Source organism: Gossypium raimondii, chromosome 3 (assembly GCF_025698545.1).
Source record: "Gossypium raimondii isolate GPD5lz chromosome 3, ASM2569854v1, whole genome shotgun sequence".
Lineage (NCBI taxonomy): Eukaryota > Viridiplantae > Streptophyta > Magnoliopsida > Malvales > Malvaceae > Gossypium > Gossypium raimondii.
Genome location: NC_068567.1, coordinates 18,298,935 through 18,309,504, shown reverse-complemented (window position 1 = coordinate 18,309,504; position 10,570 = coordinate 18,298,935).

Below are 10,570 nucleotides of genomic sequence, written 5' to 3'. Positions count from 1 at the left end.
ATCTTTTCAACCTGTGAACTTACTAAGCTCGTAGAAGCTTACTCGTGTCATTTTTCTTGTTTTCATGTAGATATCGTTTTACAGAGCCTGGCAATCGAATCAAATTGAAGATCACACTATCCAACTATCTTTCGGTAGACTATGAAAACATTTATTTTGGTATATGTGGCATGTAATAGGAGTAAATTTTGTTAGTATATCAGTGTTCATATTAAGTGGTATGTTTTGTACTTGTATATGTTGGAACGCCGGCACCCTTATGGCGCAGCGAAAAAATAAAACATCCGGCGATCCTAACCATGGATCCATGTGTGAGGAACAAATCGGGGTGAAATAAAGGTTTGGAAATTACTGAATCTTTATTCTGAGTAGACAACGATGCCTCGGCAATGAGTAATCTGATCTACTATCGAACCAAGCTGCAATCTATCGTGCCTCCGGCCTTTACGTAATCCACCCAGTTGACAATGAACAGAAGGAATCCCCAAAACTGTTTTTGGAGAAGACTTTACTTTGACGGCTGCTAGACCGCCTAAGCAAAGAAAAACGAGATTTTTATATCTATTTTTCGGGTTTCTAGAAATTAAATAAATATAACAATGTTTTTAAACCAAAAATTATAATTACATTAATTATAATAATGATTTCGATAAATTATATATTTATTTGAATTTAGATACAAAACAAATTCATGTTCTCATTATGCGTACAACAACCTTGTACATATAATGTATTCGATATTTGATTATCCAATTAAATTAATTCTATAATTAATTTAATTCAAGCGACAACCAAACACAATACCAACTATGTTTTATTCCGTTTATTTCAATTATAGGGTGTGACCCTGTAGGTTCTTGTAACGTTAGCAGTAATACTAGAATGATTCCAATGTTACAAACAATGAGTGGCACCTAGCAATGCATCATTGCTACCTAAGTCACAAGAAATCATGATTCGACATAATCTTTTTATGATTAACCTTTCATGCAATAATCCTTAAGTCCTTTATCTCTGGATTGGACACAAGTCATGGAATAGTCACACTTGCATAGTCCATTCCATGTTCCTTCATATCTTAAGTAGACTATGATATACAAATAAGTATGACATCCCATATCAGCTTATTTGAGCATGGCCATGCATTTCTAGTCTTACTCAATCTAGTGGACTAAGATATTTCTCCCATTATGTAGAAGGGACTTATCCTATATCGATAAACCATATCCCTCTACACAGATCGTGGTATATCCAACATCAGCCTTTATAGAACAACTAGTTATGGTATACGTTTGACTGTATCAAAACATACAACTCACGATGTTGGGATTATGATGATGTCAAGTCTAAGGATCATATAGATATTAATCACTATGAGTAATGTTGTGACAATTACATAATAATCCAAGAAACATACTCATAAAGGGTCAGTCCAATATGTTGTTCTCTAACACACATATTCATGCATCGATTTTGACATTCCATATCAATGACAACTCTTTATCATCAATCAACTACATGTTAGTCTTAATGCATTATTGTTGTCCTACCCAACAATAATACTTGACTAATGACCTTTTAAGAATAATCATATTATTCTCAGGACATTATTATAAAACAGTTTATTTATACACACAGAAAAGAAATTGAAATAATAATGGTAACGCCATATATTAATAAACATGATAAATCAAGTACGTTATTACAACCATCTCATGATTGATCTTTGGGTATACTCTAACAATCTCCCACTAGCACTAAGATCAAGCACTTATATATCTAATACTAAGCAACTTAGTGTGACGATCATGCTTCTACTGTGTTGAGGCTTGGTCAGGGGATCAACAATGTTATCATCTATAGGAACTCTGCATATCTCTAGATCCCCTCAATCGATAATCTCTCGAATAAGATGGTAGCGCCTAAGTATATGTTTGGATCGCTGGTGAGATCTAGGTTCTTTAGCTTGTACAATGGCTCCATTGTTATCACATCAGAGTTATATAGCATTTGATATGCTAGGCACAACCTCTGGTTCAGTAATGAACTTCTTGATCCAAATCGCTTCCTTTGCTGCCTTATTGGTTCAGTAATCAGCTACTGTACTTTGCTTTGAACTCTTCCACTCACAAGACCACCAAGAAGGCAAAACACAAAACCAGATTGTGATCGATAATCGTCCTTGTCGGTTTGGAAGCTGGCATTAGTGTAACCTTTTACACTTAACTCTTCCTCACCTCCATATATTAGGAACGTATCCTTAGTTCTTCTTATGTACTTAAGGATATTCTTGACTGTGGTTCAGTGACCTTCACCGGGATCTACTTGGTACCTGCTCGTCATACTTAAGGCATATGAGACATCTGGACAGGTACATAACATGACATACATGATAGATCCAATAGCAAAAGCATATGGAATTTTACTCATGTGTTCTCTCTCTTGTGGAGTTAAAGGACACATTTCCTTCGAGAGTGAAATACCATGTCTCATACGTAGGAATCCTCTCTTAGATTCTTCCATACTGAACCTTTTCAATACTTTATCTATGTATGTACTTTGGCTTAGACCTAGTAGTCATCTTGATCTATCTCTATAGATCTTCACTCCTAAGATGTAAGTGGCTTCGCCCAAGTTCTTTATAGAAAAAAAACTTCCTAACCAAGTCTTAATAGACTGCAAGGTAGGTATGTCATTTCCTATGATAAGTATGTCATCCACATACAGTACCAAGAATGTTATAGTGCTCCCACTAACTTTCTTGTAAACACATGGCTCATCTTCATTTTGTATAAAACCAAACTCTTTGATTGCGTCGTTAAAATGAAGATTCTAACTTCGAGAAGCTTGCTTTAATCCATAAATGGATCTTTGTAGCTTACATACCTTTCTAGCATCCTTTGGATTGACAAAACCTTCAAGTTGTGTCATATACACATCCTCTTCAAGTTTCTCATTAAGGAAAGCTATTTTGACTTCCATCTTCCAGATTTCATAGTCATGAAATGCAGCTATAGCAATCAAGATCCTGATGGATTTAAACATAGCTACAGCAGAAAAGGTTTCATCATAGTCAACACCATAAACTTGGCGAAAACCTACAACGACTAATCGCCCCTTGTATGTTTGTACATTACCATCCATTGCAGTTTTCTTTTTTAAAACCCACTTGCACCCTATGGGTTTAATCCCTTCGGGTGGGTCAACCAAAGTCCATACTTGGTTTTCATACATGCAATCCATCTCAGATCTCATGTCCTCAACCAAAGTCCGGGCTCGACACCACTTCTTGATAAGTCCTAGCTCATCTTGATCTATAAGAAGAATGCACCATGCGTTGTAATGACAAATCCATATCTCTCAGGTGCTTGGCGTTCTCTTAAAGATCTACGCGGTGGTTATGTTTTTACAGTAGTTACTTATTCCTCAATTTCTTGTGAAATTTGCGGTTATTCTATCTCTGGTTCAGTGTTATGTTGTGATTCTCGAATTTCTTCAAGTTTAATCTTTTTTCCACTTCCTTTTGTAAAAACAAATTCTCTCTCTAGGAAGAAACCAGTCCGAGCAACAAGTATTTTGTTCACAGTGGGATTAAAGAAATAATATTTGGGTTCAAGCTTAGTAGACGTCTGACGTTTAACATAAGCTTCGCAACCCCAAATTTTCATGAAAGAGATACTGGTACGTTTCCCAGTCCACATCTCATATGGCTTCTTTTGAACTGTTTTAGTGTAAAAGCAGCTGTCTCAAGTGCATGTCCCCAAAAGGAAGTCAGCAGATTGGCATGACTCATCATGGATCGAACCATGTCTAAAAAAGTTTGATTTATTCTCTCAGAAACTTCATTCCATTGAGGAGTACCGAGAGGAGTAAGTTGTGAGGCAATCCCACATTCCTTCAAAAGATCATCAAACTCTAAGCCCAAATACTCTCCACCTCGATCAGATCGAAGTGTCTTGATAGTTTTGCCTAGTTGATTTTGTACTTTATTTTTGAATTCCTTGAACTTTTCAAGGGACTCAGACTTATGGTGTATGAGATAGACATACCCATATCTACTGAAATCATCAGTGAAAGTAATGGAGTAGTGAAATCCACCTCTAGCCTGTGTATTTATTGGCCAACATACATCAGAATGTATTAGGCCCAATAAATCACTAGCTCGTTCATTTTTACCAGTAAAAGGAGATTTAGTCATTTTTTCCAATACGTAAGATTCACATAGTTCAAATTGTTCAAAAACAAATGAATCCAAGAGACCATCTTTATGGAGCTTGGATATGCGTTCCTCACTTATGTGGCCCAAACGAAAATGCCATAGCTAAGTTTGATTTGAGTAATTTATTTCTGATATTTTAGTATTTATGTTGTAAATGGGATTCATTTCATCTAAAATATAAAGGCCATTAATCAATTGTGCCGAACCATAGAAAAATTTATTGAGATAAATGGAACAACAATTATTCTTAATAATTATCTCTAAACCAATTTTGTCTAAACAAGAAATTGAGATAAAGTTTTCAGTCAAATTGGGCATAAAATAACAATCCTCTAAACATAAACCAAGTCCACTAGGCGAAGATAAATTATATGTTCCCACAGCTAATGCAGCAACTTTTGCTCCATTTCTAACTCGCAGGTCCACATCTCCTCTAGCCAAAGTCCTACTCCTTTGTAGTCCCTGTACAGAAGTACAAATGTGAGAACCACCCATGAAGTAGTAGTTGATAAATTAATATCAATAACATAAATACCTGAAGTAGATGTTCCGCTTATTTTGGCCTTCTGGACTTCCTCAAGATAGATAGGGCAGTTGCGCTTCCAATGTCCAGTCACACCACAATGAAAGCAGTTTCCTTCCTTAGCCACCTCACATTTAGGTTTCAATGTAGCCTTTACTTTTCCAGGCTTGGGCCTACCTTTGCCCTTGGGCTTTCTCTGAACTTTGGCCTTTCCCTTTCCGTTGTTATTATAGACCATCAGTATGGGCTTGGGTCCAACCTTTTTCATGTTTCCTTCAACAGTTCGTAACATACTGAGCAACTGTGGTAGAGTCTTGTCAATTTCATTCATATTGAAATTGAGGACAAACTGACTGTAGCTATCTGGTAATGATTGCAGAATAACATCAGTGGCCAACTCTTGGCTCAATGAAAACCCAAGCTTAGACAGGATTTCAATATAGCCAATCATCTTAAGGTCATGAGGTCCTACTGGGCTTCCTTCGGCCAGCTTACATTGGAATAGGGCCTTAGAGATATCGAACCTCTCTTGTCGTGCTAGCCCTTAATAAAGTTCTTTCAGGTGCTCAATCATTTCATAAGTAACCATGTCCTCATGTTACTTCTGAAGCTCAAGATTCATAGTGGCAAGCATAAGACATCCAATGTCTACCATGTCATCGAGATGCTTCTTGTAAGCATCTCTATCAGCCCACGAGGCATTAGCGGGTGGTTTATTAGGAAGAAATTGTTCAATGACATATAATTTCCATTCTTATTTGAGGACAATCCTCAAGTTACAGAATCAGTCAAGAAAATTCAAACCATTCAATTTGTTCTTCTCAAGGACCGATCGCAATGAGAGTGTATTAGTGTCTGTAGTCATAATATATCTACAACAATAAAATAGGCGTGTGTAAATTTACCAAGTTTATATCAATCATTAAAAGGACTTTATTAAATGATGTTCCCACTATTTTATTACAAAATTAATAACCCTCATATATTAGTTTCCAAAAGACTTTCTCGAAAAGTATTTCAAGTGGGTTAAGGATCCTTATTTCACCTCCTCTTAAGTCAGCTTTGGCTTTATTCTCAAGATTATGGTTATCTAGGTAAGCAACACTTGCTAATTACATCATATGTAACTCTTACAGTTTGGCGAACAACTCTTGTTCTAATCATCTTATGATTTATCCAAATTACTTGCCTCTAGGTTTCTAATCCTATTAGAATAACCTAGTTAAGTCATTAACCAATTTTAACCAGCGAATATCACTTGTTTATTCTTCGCGTTTAACCAAGATAAATACTAGTACTTCGCTTTAGCAGAACCTACACAGTATTGATCGAGGTCTTAACGAGGGAAAAATTGGAAGGCTATATTGACTTAATATTTTAATAAAGGGATTTTGTTAAAGTTGTTACATCTCACCAATTATGGTTTACTTTAGTCCATTTAGCTATTTAATTGATCTCATCAATTAATGTGGTTCATTATTATCAAATTTTAACATATTTAAAATTTGGCATGCTTTAGACATCCATAGCATCTCATACATGAATAAATAAAGAAATAAATAAATGAAATAGTTATAGCCCATAAACTCAAGTGGTGCAACCCAAGCCAATGGGAGAACCAAAAGGAAACCTAAAAGTGTAAGCCGTTTCACAAGCTATCGGTTGACATTAGTTGGCCCATCTTCCTTCTTGTCTAGCCTACAACAACTCTTGCAAATTACAATATGTAGAAACTCGTTTTACATACGAGAGAGTAAGATGAGAAGAGAAATACAAGAGAATAGTAGTAAGGCACGACACGCAGACCGTATTTATAAAATTACAACCTTTTATCAAATGGGTCATCGGGCTATAACTATGCATTTCAAACACCGTGCATGTCAAAAATAGCATACATAATTCAACGTTTTGTTAAGGTAAATTATAACATATCCTTTCAACTTTTATGGCCACCAAGTTTAATTTATTATAAAACATACTTTAAGAAGATGGGGTCTGAGGCGGGCAGAGCCCCGCGGTACGAACCGCATACCCCATTCAAATGAAACCTCACGATTTGATAACTTTTATCAACAGAATCGTGTTTTTGGGATTTTAATCCCTGAGGTTTCATGCCAGAACAACCCTTGTTCCACTAACTGGTTAACTCTTACTGGAAACTGTATGCACCACCGTTGCACCATTACAGATCTGTTAACACTTAACAGTAATAACATAAAACTGAATAGACCATAACACAATGATTAACATTTAATCCATTGTCAAAAGGAACGGTTATCTGGTTATTCTTAAACGATTTAAACAGTCGAAAACGTAATAAAATTAAAGCATGCATCTCATACAATTGCATCACCCAAGTATTTAAACCCGAGTCCCTATCACACAAGTGGCTCTGATACCACTGTTAGAACGCCAGCACCCTTACGACGCAACGGAAAAATAAAACATTCGGCGATCCTAACCATGGATCCATGTGTGAGGAACGAATCGGGGTGAAATAAAGATTTTGAAATTACCGAATCTTTATTCTGAGTAGACAGCGACGCCTCGGTAACGAGTAATCTAATCTACTATTGAACCAAGCCGCAATCTATCGTGACTTCAGCCTCTACGTAATCCACTCAGTTGACAATGAACGGAAGGAATCCCTAAAACTATTTTTGGAGAAGACTTTGCTTTAACGGCTGCTAGACCCCCTAAGCAAAGAAAAATGAGATTTTTATATATATTTTAGGGTTTCTAAAATTTAAACAAATATAACAATATTTTTAAATCAAAAATTATAATTACATTAATTATAATAAAGATTTCGGTAAACTATATTTTTATTTGAATTTATATACGAACCAAATTCATGTTCTCATTATGCATACAATAACCTTGTACATATAATATATTCGATATTTGATTACCCAATTAAATTAATTCTATAATTAATTTACTTCAAGCGACAACCAAACACAATACCAACTATGTTTTATTCCGTTCATTTCAACTATAGGGTGTGACCCTGTAGGTTCTTGTAACGTTAGCAGTAATACTAGAACGATTCCAATGTTACAAACAATGAGTGGCACCTAGCAATGCATCATTGCTACCTAAGTCACAAGAAATTATGATTCGACATAACCTTTTTAATGATTAACCTTTCATGCAATAATTCTTAAGTCCTTTATCTCTAGATTGGACATAAGTCATGGAATAGTCACACTTGCATAGTCCATTCCGTGTTCCTTGATATCTTAAGTACACAATGATATAAAAATAAGTATGACATCTCATATCAGTTTATTTGAGCATGGCCATGCATTTCTAGTCTCACTCAATAAAGTGCCCTAAGATATTGCTTCCATTATTTAGGAAGGACTTATCCTATATCGATCAACCTTATCCCTCTACACAGATCATGGTATATCCAACATCAGCCTTTATAGAACAACCAGTTATGATGTACGTTTGACTGTATCAAAATATACAACTCACGATGTTGGGATTATGATGATCTCAAGTGTGAGGATCATATACATATTAATCACTATGAGTAATGTTGTGACAATTACATAATAATCTAAGAAACATACTCATAAAGGGTCAGTCCAATATGTTGTTCTCTAACAGACATATTCATGCATCGATTTTGACATTCCATATCAATGACAACTCTTTATCATCAATCAACTGCATGTTAGTCTTAATGCATTATTGTTGTCCTAGACAACAATAATACTTGACTAAGGACCTTTTAAGAATAATCATATTATTCTCGTGACATTATTATAAAACAGCAGTTTATTTATACACACGTAAAAGAAACCGAAATAATAATGGTAACGCCTTATATTAATAAACATGATAAATTAAGTATGTTTAGTACAACCATCTCATTATTGATCTTTGGGCATACTCTAATAGTATATGTATTAGTTGAATGTGTGTGGCAAATGATGTGATGAATCATAGCTTGAATGTGAGATTTGAATGTCATGATATGTTACTTGTATTGATCATCTTGATAGTAAATAGTTTAACTAATATGATTTTGTTGTTGATTATCTTTTGGTGCAAGAAATTATGTTAAATTGTTACTTTACATGATCTTGTATTGTTATGTTTGAACTTGGCTAGATAATGACTTTGGATGATAGGTTTGAATGTTTTTTGTGATGGTGCCTTAAGACATATTGGTTAGATTTAGATATGTAGCATGTTTTGATATGTTATGTGGTGTGCTTAAATAAGTTTAAGGAATGAATATTTGCACACTAGTTGCATAAGAGAATTGGGTTAAGGCTTGTATTTTTAAGTTGAGATGTTTATGTATGTATCCTTAAAAGTAGTTTTGACTTGAGCATGAATTGAACCTTTAAACTTATGACTTTTGACCATTTTGAAGAAAGTATCGATAAAAAGGATCAAGTATCAATACCAGACCAAATTAACAATTTAAATTTTGATAGAATGCCAATTTGGTATCGGTATTCTTTTCACTAGTATCGATAAATCTTTAGAAATATTAATACCTACAAAAAGGTATCAATAAAAATGTTTTCAACCAAAATTTTCCAAATTTGGCAGTATGTTAAAATACTATCGATATTTAATTTGGTATCAATACCTAAAAACAAAATATCGATACCTATTACAAAGATATTGCTATTTGTGCAAGATTTGAAAATTTTATAATTTGGTCCCTTTTCATGCTTGAGTCTAACTCTTCGTATCTTAAAGCTCGAGTTAAGCTTGTTTTTGGTATGAATATCATGTTAAAAGAACACTTGTTTACTAACAATTGTTTTAATTTAATTTTAAATTGAAATTGCATGTTTTTGACTTGTTAGTAGTTGTAGCATCCCACAACCCTAATCTGACGTCAGAGACGGGTAAGGGGTGTTACACAAGTGACTCGTGGTCGCGTTTAGTTTTCATCTATCATGCAATACCAATGAGAGGATTCCATTTACCCATGCCTTGGGCTAGGAATTCTACTATTTTGAATGATGATACATACTGCAAAAGCCTTATACCCAACGCACTAGCTTTCGATTTCTTATATATTCAAATTCAGGATTTTACTTACACCAAAGTATATCAGTCACGCATACATAGTCCATCATCCACTCAAGATTAAGGTATGTCACACTCTGAATGTCACAAGAGAATAAATCTATAAACTAATTTAGGATCTATTCTACTTGGGACCTATATGATTTATTGTAAGTCTAGTCAGAAAATCTACGTCTTTATCTTTTGGGAGTCATCCACTCCGATGCCCAAGACAAATTGATCGATGCCAGACGTACAAACATCTGGACAGGAAATACTGCAGCAAAAAGATAATTAATTAAGAAGCAGTGTCCGCAAGTATTCCGTGGATCGTATCTAAGGGAGGTTTAATTAAATTAAAATTCATTTTCGACACTAACAGGGCTAGACAATAATAACTTAAAACTATAGTAAGAAGAACCAAATTAAAATTATTTAAATGAAATAACATAAATTATTTTTTTTAAAATAAAACAAATTAACAATCGAAATTAATCCAATTAAACAAGCAGAAGATTAACTCACGTTAGTGTTCCAAATTAACTTTCGGATTCAGGTTAGTCATTAATTAATCAATTATTACCTTTCGGCCTCTAAATAATTAACTAATTGACCAATACTCGCTTATCTTTCGACTTCACTTTCTTGATCGAGATAAATTATGATTTACTCCGTAAACATATCTTTTGATCTCAGTTATCCTAAACTACTTCCTAAGGTCGTCAATTCTAGGGTTTAATCACACATAATTTAAGCAACTAACTCAGAAAAAAACCCCAATTCTT